The following is a 10,260-nucleotide window of genomic DNA, read 5'->3' on the forward strand; positions in this document are numbered from 1 at the left end:
CCCCCTTAACCTCTGGCAACCACTAAACTATTGTCTGTGTCTATGAGTTTCTGTTTCTCATTTGTTTGTCTTGTTCTTTTGTTGTTTTTGGTTTATATACCACATATCAGTGAAATCACATGGTTCTCTGCTTTTTCTGTCTGACTTGTTTTACTCAGCATTACTCTCTCAAGATCCATCCATGTTGTCACAAATGTTCCTATATCATCTTTTCTTACCGCCGAATAGTACTCCATTGTGTATATATACCACAACTTCTTTATCCATTCATCTATCGAAGGACATAAGACCTGACACAATAAACTGCATAGAAGAAAACATAGGTACTAAACTTATGGACCTTGGGTTCAAAGAGCATTTTATGAACTTGACTCCAAAGGCAATGGAAGTAAAAGCTAAAATAAACAAATGGGACTATATGAAACTTAAAAGCTTCTGCACAGCAAAAGAAACCATTGACAAAATAAAGAGGCCACCAACTGAATGGGAGAAGATTTTTGCAAACAGTGCCTCCGATAAGGGGCTAGTATCCAGAATATACGAATGACTTCTTAATATGGCACCGACGTTGCATTCCTAGGCTGACTCACATTTGATCATGTCATGTGATGAGTTTCAATATTGCTCTGTTTTGTGACTATTTTGTCAATATTTGTTCCTGTGATCATGAGAGATATGGGTCTGTACTTCTATTTACTTCTAACATCTTTCTCAAGTTTTGATATCAGGGTTATGTTGCCTTCAGGAAATGAGCTGGTCAATAATCCTCCTCTTCTATTTTCTGAAATTTATGATGAATAATTAATATCGTTTCTTCATTTTTCCCTTAACTATTTGCAGAATTCACCAGTGGAATCATCGGGGCCTTCAGTTTTTCTGGGAAGGCTTTGTATTTCAAATTCATTTTCTTTAGCAAAATGTAAGACCATTCAGATGTCGTGTTTCTTACTGGGTCAGTTTAGGTATGTCTTATCTTACAAGGAATTTACCCGTATTCATAAGTGGCCATTAATTATTTTCTTAGCATCATTTTCAAGCTCCCAGTGATGTCTCCTGTGCAATTCTTGATATTGATAATGTGTATTACATCCTTTTATGTCTCGATCAAGGGATTATTGATGACATCATATTTTTCCAAGAACTAAATTCTGGCTTTCTGAATTTTCTTTATGATTTCTCCATTCACTGATTCATTGATTTCTTCTCTTTATTTCTTCTTGTTTTCTACCTTGTCTTTAATTTTCTTTCCATTTCCAAGCTTTTTAATGTGGTAGTTCAAGCTTTGGATTTAAACATTTATTCTTTTCTCTGAAAGCCTTCATTGTTACACATTTTGTTTTAAATGCAGTTTTAACTATACCCAGAAATTTTCATAAGATGTGTGTTCATTACCATTCATTTCAAAATAACTTCCTATTTCCCTTGTGTTGAACCTGTTTGATATTTTCCATCATATTTGAAAATATTTTAACCTTTATTTCCTCAAATATTTTCTTGCCACATTGTTTCTCTCCTCACTTTCCGGTGCTCCAACTTGTTATTTTTAGTTGGTTTATAAAATGGCAATATTCTTCAAGTTTGCATTTTATCATTAATGAATTTCAATTTATTGACGCCTTTAATTGACACTTCTCTGTAGCCCATATTTTATTGGAAAAAAAAAAATGCTGTTTCTACCGATGGTGAGATTCCTGGTAAGTTCAGGGAAATTCTACTATGTGGAGCTTATTATTTATGCTTTTATGTGTGGAAATGTTTAAATATTTCAGTCCAAATATTTTCGTCATCATTGTCTTCATTATTTCATTGCCATTGTCATTCTTAGACAAATATTTTATGCCATAAAACTCAGCAAATAAGTTGTTTCTATTTCTGATTATCTTGAATGTTTTGCCAAACCAAATGGAGATGTTGCAAAATAACAGGCCTTTTCTATTTCATTCCATTCAATACAAATGCAAATTCATCCCCAGGAAGCTCATCAAAAAATTCTTCTCAAAAGGGAGGGAATTACAAAACACAGTTATAACATTTCAAACTTCAACCAGATACACGGAGCTCTCTGTGCTTAATTCACATCCTTCCTCGCTTTGGTAGTGACAAATTCAATGGCTTCCTATTTACACACTCTTTTTAATAATTCCAATTTGCTAAAGGCTTCAAAACTTTCAGTATCCAAGGTGTTCCCTTCATTGAATCCTTTGATTCAAGATTCACAAATGGTTTTGAAGAGATTGCAGCAAAAATGAATAGAAGACTCACTCACAAAGTACTTCAATACTACTGTAAGGCACTAGATTGGTTTTCAAGGTTGTTCTTCAAAGAACTACTTGTAAAATCTGGCTCGTGCCAGACAGCCAAGAGGAAAAGTTCATACAGTCATGCTTTAAATCAACCTCAGCTTAAGCACCAAATATTTGTGGTCCACTTACTTTAGGCATTTTATTTGTTCATCAAGCTCCTTCTTCATGTATTCCGCAGATAAAATCTTTGGTTCTCCATTGGTCTTGACAAATGATGCCTATTTTGGATGGTACAGGTCATTAATAAATTTCCTAAAAATCGGTAACTCTGTTGCCTTCAGCCAGCACTGGTTTTCTACTGTTGTCCTGGTATACAACTCTAATTTAAATTTGTCCTAGATGTCGTCTTTGAAATGCATTATTATGATTAATAGGTGTATTATAAGAAGCTTTGACTGGTTTGATATACCTCTGCTTTTTACTTTCAGATTCTGCCAAGTTCTGGTCTACTCATGCGGATGACACAGGTGCACTGAACAGAATTCTCACTTGAATGTGTGGTTAACTCTGAAAATCACCCGCTGATAAACCACCTCCATTCCAGGTCCTTTACAGATGCTAGGTTACTAACAATTCCCTTTCACTGGCAGTGGGCAGAACACTCACTAAATAAAATAAAGTGTGCTCAGACACGAGTGGTTAGAGACACCTATCTCTTCATTGGACTCTTTGTTGGTAAAGCCAGGCCAGCCACTTTAATAAATAAGCCCCAAGATTTTAGTGGCTTATCACAAGGGAAGGGTAGTTCTCCTTCATGTGACAGTCACTGAAGATGCGACGGGTCACTGAGCAATTATCTTGCCCCTGGTGATTCAGAGACCCGAGTTTCTGGTAACTTAAGTTGCCATATTTCAAATAGGATCCTCTGTTGCTTACGTCTAGATGGTGAACCGGACAGAGAACTTTTTAAAAGTCTTGGCCTGGAGGTGACACATACCACTTCTTCACATATTTTATAATTGTTTACCGGTCACACATTCAAGTCAAAAGGACTGAAAATCCATCCTTGATGTGGCTGTCATGTTTCAATTTCAGTTTTATATTATGGAAAGGGAACACAATTTTTGGTTGACAGCAAGCACTCAATGTCATTGATTCTTACCTCATGTATTTCAGTAAAATGAATTCCCCAGATGGATCAATACTTAAATGCAAAAAAGTAGGTAATTATAACAACAGAAAAAAAGGAAAGTCTGTCATTTATGACACAAAATCCAGAGCTCATAGAAGAAAAGAATTAGTTAAGTCAACTGAAAACACAGCCTTGGCAAGCAGCAATATGGGTGAGGCAGGGTGGAGGCTCATGACGCAAAAGACATCAAAACATAATCATTTCAATATATAAATGGTTCCTATACCTCCAGAAGAAAATCCCCCCAATCCAAAAGGAAAACTGGCAGAAGATGATAGAAGACAGTTCACCCAAAGAGGAAATATGATGATTCTAAGCAATACATTAAAAATAAAACCAAAATAATATGCCAATGGAACAAATCAAACACTTGACTGACTGACATTCTGAGATAGGCTATAGCAAAACAAAACCTCATACACTACTTATGAAGGTGTCAATTGATACAACTTCTACAGATCTTAATTAATCAACAGTTGTAGAAATTTAAAAGGAGGATACCCTTTGCCCTAGTAAACCTACTTCTAAAAATTATCTCATACACTTAGTTCTTTTTCTCTAAACATCTCATACACTCAGTTCTTATTCTCTAAACAAGAGACATTCATTCATTCGACACTGCTTGTGTCAGTAAAAGACTCTAAACCACTCACAGGTCTACCCATAAGGTGATGACTCATTAATCAATGTTTCACCCACACACTGGAAAAATTATAGAGCAGTTTAAAAGAAGAAGATAAATTTATATGCACTTACATGTTATGGAAAGCTCTCTGTACATCTTAGGTCAAAAATGTAATTTTCATATACAAATAATTCAATAATATTTATCAAAATATATATTTACATGCATTTTGATATGCCTGTAAATGCACAGAAAGAGTTTGTGAGGACAAACACCCACTTTTTACCATGTTCTTCAAAGAGAGGAATGGGATAGAAAGATGGCTTAGGGCTTTGTAGTTTTTATTTTCAATTTTCATTGTATATAATTATTTCTAACAGATATGTATATATGACATGTGTAGTTAGGGAAATAACTGTAGTTAGAAAAAACAAATTAGGTGAAAGCAGGTCATTAAAGCCTTCCCTGAGAAGTACGCCACCGGATGAGTCCCACGAAGGGAAAAGATGTCCATCACAACACATGTAATATCTGTGTGATTTCTATGTGTTTGCCTGTGAAGAAGCTAAGGTCTTCCAATAATGTGGATCGTGTAAGACAGGCACACATATTATTTGCCTTTAACATGTTCCTTGTATTAACTGGGCTCCTGAGAGGACAGGCCACGGACACATATGGGGGTGGTCAGGCTACGGGCAAATAACGTGCTGCCCTACAGAGCTCCTTGCAGCACCTGTTGGGTAGCATCTGCAAGTAGTCAGAGCTCAAACTGACTTCCTTGGAAATTCTCCCGGAAACTGTTGGGTAGGGTGGAGACGGGCAATACATCCAGCAGCTACTTTTGGTGATCTTGAGAAGATACCCACCAAGAAGGGCTCCTGATGGCTACCTGAGCTCAATTATGATAACAGAGCCTAGCAGCCATTTCTAAACAGGGGCCTCTCAGGCAAACTGCCCTTCAGGGAGAAGCCTGCTCTAAGCTGCGTGCCTCCCACACTGAACTGAACATTCTGCCTGCACTGTGTTCCTATCATCTGAGCTGACCTGTACAAAGGAGATCCTGGAATTGCAGACTGTAGCAGAGCAGAACTATCAAGCAAGAGAGGGGCCTTGCCCCAGGACCATCTCAAAGCCATGCAGACGCACAGCCGTGCTGTCTCCTAATTGAGCTGTAACACTATTGAGCTTCACCATAGCTCTGCTGTATCACAATTGAGCTGTTTACATTGAATAACTTCCCTCTTTCACCACACCACAAATTGAATATCCTTTTGGCATTGAATTAGCACCAATGACAATCAGCTGACACTCTGTTGTTGAGAACATTGCCTCTCTCTCCAGCACATGAGCCTCAGTCCCTCTAGGGTTGTGTAAGAGGCAGATCCCAAGCCCAGTCAGATCCTAGTTTGAAGGGAGCCTAAAACCAGCAGCAAGGCTAGAACCAGAAGCAAGAAATGGAGTCAGGGCAAGGAGCTCTTTGGCAACCCCACAGGGTTTCTTAGCAGTCGTCAGTCAGAACAGGGGTCAGAGACACTGGGGTCCTCAAAGGAAAGATGGGAGCACATCTAGAAGAAAGATTAGTATGGGCGCAGGGGTCAGATCCAAGCCACACAACTGGCCCTAAGTCACAGGTTTTGTAAGCCTGAGATCCAGGGCCCTAAACTAAGATGAGACCAGCATTGGGGCAGGGCCCCGAGGTATTCTGGTTGTCAGAGCACAAGCTGAGCCCAAGCCAAGCAGGGAACCAACCCCGTTCCTTGTGAATACTGGTTTCTGGCCTAGTTTTAAGGAGGAGAAACGTGGCCCCAATAGGTATAGGGAGGTGGCCACTGTGGGTACCACTAATTAATTGCCGCATAAATTCCTTATTCTGGAGAGGAAACAACATCTCTTAGAACACAAACCAAAAAAGCATGGGGGTGAGCGGAATAAAAACACTCTGTTGTGTAATTAGTTGGATAAACATTTTTTTTTTTTTTCCACTCCTCTCCAACCATAGATTCTTCTCCTCTCCATCTTGACAAGCTGGTTCCTGGGTGGGAATATGCCCAATGAGAAAAGGATAGGGAGCAGGAAAATTCTTAAGTCACACATGAGGCCACGATGGTCTAATCCATGCCTTCTCTGGGCTTGAATATAAAACTCACCCTCACGTGAGTGCTTTCGAAAGTTCCTTGGACATCTCTCACTGCTACTTCTCTGTTATCCTGAGAATTTCAACTCTTTTCTGGACAGCACCTCCTCGACCATCCCTAAGATATCCCCATCCTGTCTGTCTCACGCACACTCATATGTGATGGTTATTCTTTGACTACATGCTTTCACCTCAGACAGACCCTAATGCAAATTTATCCTAGGGTTCCATATTTACTGTTTTGCAGAGATGCGTTTGAACAACAGTGAGACTTTTTTAAAAGGTTATGCTCCAAATTGAACTTCATTCTATGGCATGTAATGGTATATTGAGCTTCTAAACTATTTCAAAATTGTCTGACATTTTGGAAATGACAAAACTTATACTAAATAGGTCAACTGATGATAAAATCTGGAAAAATCTGCGCCTCTCAAATATACAGTAAACTACTCCTTGCTCATGATCCTTTTCAAGGGAGACGTGAATTCCTCACCAAGCATATAGATGGTTTTCTAAGTATAATAATTCTAATTGAGGCCTTCCATACTATGTGAATTGAAAATTCAGGAAATTGGCCATTTTGCTGCCAGTGATGTCCAAATCAACTTGAGCACTGGAATTATATCAGCAAATTTTTAGTCACAAGGTTCTGCAGCTTCACTACAAACCTATTAAATCAGAATCTAGACTGCTGGGTTCCAGGAAATCTAAGGTTTTTAGACTCTTTTCGGTCATTCTGATAAACTGCTTAAACGATTGCCTTCTTGGTAACTGGAACATCTGCAAGTCTATTCACTGAACTCCTATGGTGTTCCACCTTCAAATCTTTTCTCCCATTGTCTACTGAACATTGAAATATAGGTCATTTAGAGAAAGTCAACACCTCAACTAGTCAAGTCATGTCAAAACAGCCAATCATATATTTTAGTCTCTCCGTTCTCTGAAAAATTTACATCACAAAGTACAGAAATTTGAAAGATGGAATGAGAATGAACATGTCATAGACAACTGTGGTCCTCATTAATCTTTCAGATTTCAAAATTTATCTTAGTTACTTTTTATCTTAAACTTTTATAAACTGATGCTGGAGTTTAAGAAAGTCTTCATTATAATCAAGATTTATTGTAACGAAGCAATTTACTTTGGCTGTGGAATTTGTTGGTTTGGGGCCCTGGATGTAACTCACAGAACACTGAAAAATATATCTGGGTTCACATCAGCGCACAAAAGAGAAGAGGCTAATCGTAGAGCTTGCTTCACCACAGAAACTTTAAAAAATTACATAAAATGGTCAAAATCAACACTGACAGAACTCTAGAAAACAAGCCAAGCTTTACATCAACAAAGTGAACACTAAACCTGGGCGGAAAAATAAGCAACTTAAAATGATAGAATGTTTTGTGGCATTTTCATTTGCCTTTGTTTCAACCCTCTGCCTGGTAAGTACAGTGCTGGTCGTGGTCTTCCAGAAGGGGGCCTGTATTCCTGATGTGGGACGCAGGGCTGTGTTTCAGAGGGCACAGAACAGACGTTGTTCACAAAGAGTTATTTGTATGTTCTAACCTGTCTGAAAGCTAGAAGACTGACACAAAGCACTGCCCCCTTTTGAATACTTCAGAACTCACTCATGGTGAAAAAAGGCAGGAAGCCAACAAAAGCAATGGAAGGCAAACTGACAACCCACAGCCAGTAAGGACAAAACATTATAGATTGAGGCACACAATAGACCAGTGAAAGCCATGGGTGAAGAGCTAGAGAGGGAGTGTCTTTGTAAAATTGAGGTATTCAAAGGCACTCATGTGTGCTGGAAACTTAGACACACACATCCTCAAGGCAGAATGCCTGCTCAGGAAAGACACAAGAAAACTCTAAGCTTTCACCATTGGCTGATCTCAGGGCTCAGTGTAGCAGGAATTAAAGGCTAAGGAGGACGTATAAATGGCCTGGCTACACACTGAAGGAGTGCCCCAGATTTGCAAAGCCAGAAAAATTTAGGATTTTAAAAATATAATTAAATCTCTCTCTCTCTCTCTCTCTCTCTCTCTCTCTCTCTCTCTCTCTCTCTTTTTCTTTTTATTTTTTGTTTCTAATGTTCAAGAAAATTTAGGTCAAACACTAGCTGAACAGGAGCTACAGGTACAGAGACTTAAGAGATCACAAATGATAAAGAATACAGACCTGTAAAATTGTTGCTAAAGTTCATTAAACAAGCAGCTACAACCTACAAGCAACAGAAACCCTAAGGAGGGAGAAAACCTTGATTGAAAAGACTACATGATAATATTCAGGATGTCTAGTTTTCAATGAAAAATTACAAAGCATGGAAAAGAAATTTGGCCCATTCACACAAAAATTAAAGTTAACTGTCATTGTCTCTGAGGAAGCACACTGATTGGAATTACTAGAGAAAGATTTTTAATCATGTATCTCAAATATGTTGAAATAGTTAAAGGAAGTCATAAGAATAATGTGTGAACAAACAGAAAATATCAATCAAGAGACAGAAATTATTAAAAAGAGCCAAATACGAATCCTAGTGATGAGAAGTATAATAATTAAAATGCTCCCTACAGGATTTCAATAGCAGAATTGTATAAACAGAATAAAGAATCTGTAACCTGGAAAATAGACCTAAAGAAATTATTCAGTTGGAAGAGCTAAAACGCAAAAGGATGAAGAAAATACACAGAGCCCGAGAGTTCAACCAAACCAACATACAGTGGGAATCCCAGAAGAAGAGAAGGCAGAAAAAAACAAACAAACAAACAAACAAAAAAACCCATAAAGAGTTCTTCCCGTAAGCAGCCTGAGGTCACCTCTGAAAATGGTTCACTACTCGCTTGACTCAGAGAACCCCACAAAATCATGTAAATCAAGAGGTTCGCATCTACCTGTTCATTTTAAGAACACTCGTGAAACTGCCCAGGCCAACAAGGGTGTGCATATCTGAAAAGTCACCAAGTATCTAAAGGATGTCACATTACAAAAGCAATGTGTGCTGTCCCGTCGTTATAACGGTGGAGTTAGGAGGTGTGCCCAGGCCAAACAATAGGGTTGGACACACAGTCCAACCCAAAAAGAGAGCAGAATTTTCACTGCACATGCTTAAAAATGCAGAGAGCAATGCTGAACTTAAGGGTTCAGATGTAGACTCTCTGGTCATTGAACACATCCGGGTGAACAAAGCTCTCAAGATGCAGCCCAGAACTTACAGAGCTCAGGGGGGTATTAACCCATACAGGAGCTCTCCCTGCAACACACAGATGATCCTAACTGAGAAAGAGCAGATTGTTATTGTTCCTAAACCAGAAGAGGAGGTTGCACAGAAGGAAAAGATCTCTGAGAAGAAAGTGAAGAAACTAAAACTTATGGCCCGGGAATGAGTTCAGCATCAAATAAATGCTAATAAAAGTAAAAGCAGAAAAGAAAGCATAAAGAATATTTAAAGAAACCATAGCTGAAAACTTTCTAAATTTGAGAAAAGATGCAGATCTACATATTCTAGAAGCTTAATGAACTCCAAAAATTATAAATCAAAGAGGTTCATACACACATCACCAAACTCTTGAAAGCCACGGACAAACAATCTGGAAAGCAGCAAACAAAGAAACAAAAAACCAGTCAGTACAAAGGATCTGCAATGAGATGCACAGCATGTTGCTCGTCAGACACTATGGAGGCCAGAAAGCAGGGCAATGACATTTCGAAATTGCTGGACTGGGTTCTGGTTTAAGACGGCCACGTAGGAATATCCTGAACTCATCTCCCCCCACATACACACCACATTTACAGCTGTATAAGGAACAATTTACTCTGAGAAAGAAAACTAACAACTGGTAGAGCGACCCCTGCTCATCGGGTAAACAAGAGGGAAAAGGAATCCACGCGGTTAGGAAGGGCTGACAAAGTCTCGCCATAAACCCCACCCCCCGCACACTGTACTTGCTGCATAGCTAATGTGGTGAGAGGCTGCCAGGTGGGACAGGGCTGACATAGGACGTTTCCATCACCACAAACAGTTCTATCAGACATCACTGCTGTGGAAGTTTGGAGTCCTACCTTTCCC

The sequence above is a fragment of the Rhinolophus sinicus genome, chromosome 1 (genome assembly GCF_057876585.1).
Source record: "Rhinolophus sinicus isolate RSI-liver-muscle chromosome 1, RSI-T2T, whole genome shotgun sequence".
NCBI classification, from domain to species: Eukaryota; Metazoa; Chordata; class Mammalia; order Chiroptera; family Rhinolophidae; genus Rhinolophus; species Rhinolophus sinicus.